Raw genomic sequence first — 1,864 nt, 5'->3', positions numbered from 1 at the left:
AAAAACTAAAATTGTTCGTTTGACGATCAATTATCCTAGCGACCAATTATATTCACGATAAATTCACCCGCGATCAATTCACTGGCGACCAATTCACTGGCGATCAAATGTTCGCGACCAATTCACCGCGGAACCCTGTTTTATGTTTGAGATGTGGTCCCGCATACTAGGACCTCTTGGCCCGCGGCTGATGGTAATGCCTAAGTATTTCGTTTTGCTTGACCATCCAATTGCTATGCCATCGATATTTATTTTCGGTATCCTTGATAGTTTGGTTCGGCCAAAGATAACCGCAGTAGTTTTCGAAGGATTTATTTGTAAACGCCATTTACTGAACCACTCTGTAGCTAAATCTGTTTGTTTCTGTAACTGGATGGCTGCACGTTTTGCGTTTTTTGTTTTTTGTATGAAACATTGTGTCATCTGCGAAGAGAGAAATTTGTCCTTTGTCTGTGAGGGGTATGTCGTTCGTGTATAGAATGAAAAGGGTTGGCGACAGGCAGGAGCCCTGTGGTACGCCGGCTTCAATATTCCTGGTGGTTGATGTTTTGTCCTCGATTTTTGCTGAGAAAGTTCTTTTTGTTAGGAACGATTCGATTAACTTTATAAGTCCTATCGGTATTTGCAATTTTTACATTTTGAATATCAACCCTACGTGCCATATGCGATCAAATGCCTTTTCCACATCTAGGAAGATTGCTGCTGTTTGTTCTTTCTTATTTGTATTTGTACTGAGGTCGCCCATCAGTTTGAGTAGTTGATTTGTAGTCGAGTGTCCCTGGCGGAAAGCAAATTGTTCATTTCTGATTTTCCCGGCACATTCACTTCGAAGTTTTTCTAGGATTACTTTTTCGAATACTTTAGATATTGATGATAGAAGTGCAATTGGTCTGTAGTTCTCTAGCTTTTATGGTCTTTTCCGGGTTTGGGGATCGAGATGATGATAGCATTTTTCCATTTTGTTGGAAAATAGCTTATCCTCAGACAACTGTTAATTATTTGCGTAAGTGTTAAAATTTTGTTTAATGGGAGAAATCTGAGTGCAGTGTTGTTAATTTGGTCATCACCCTGCGATTTTTTCCTTGGGAGCCAGTTGACTATCTTTTGTACTGTTCCAGGCGATGTGAAGAGGTTTGAACATGTAATGGTTGTGTTTAGAATTTCGTTTGCTACTATAGTTATTTCTTCGATTTCTGGTCCTGTGTTTAGCGTAAATTGCTTTTCGAACGAGTCAGCTATTAGTTCCGATTTCTCGTTGGCCAAGTAGACAAGTCCGCGAGGACCGATGAGTGGGTGTGTTGCTAGTTGTTTGTTTAGCAGGCGCTTATTTAGTTTATAAATGGAACCATCTTTTGTGTTCAGTGAGTCCACGAATGTGTCCCATTGGTCGGTTTTGTGAGTTACCAGGACGCTTCTTATGAATTTGATTTTTGAGTTTAGAAGTCTTTTAATTTGCGGGTCTCGGGTTTGTTGCCATAGCCTTCTTATTTGGTTTTTCTCTCTTATCTCTTTGAGGATTTCTTCAGGTAGTTGGTTTGGTGGTTTAAATTCGCATTTTTTGATTGTACTATTTATTGTGTTTGTAAGTTTGCCGATGGCTTCCTCAATTTTAGTTGTGGTATTTAGATTTTGGGAAGTGTCTGAAAGATATTGACTTAAATCTTTTGTGAATTTTCTCCAGTTGATGTAACGCCAGAGTTTGGTGGTGGTGTGGTTATTGCCGAGTTGGATAATTCCATTATTATCGGATTATGATCAGATGATAATTCATCAAGGTTTGTGATTCGAATTTGAAGTGAGGTTCTCACTAAAGCGATGTCTAGCACGTCTGGTCGGCATCTCGTGTTTGACGGGAAATATGTGG

This window comes from Acyrthosiphon pisum, chromosome X (genome assembly GCF_005508785.2).
Source record: "Acyrthosiphon pisum isolate AL4f chromosome X, pea_aphid_22Mar2018_4r6ur, whole genome shotgun sequence".
In the NCBI taxonomy this organism is placed as follows: Eukaryota; Metazoa; Arthropoda; class Insecta; order Hemiptera; family Aphididae; genus Acyrthosiphon; species Acyrthosiphon pisum.
Note: the sequence above shows the minus strand (reverse complement) of the source record.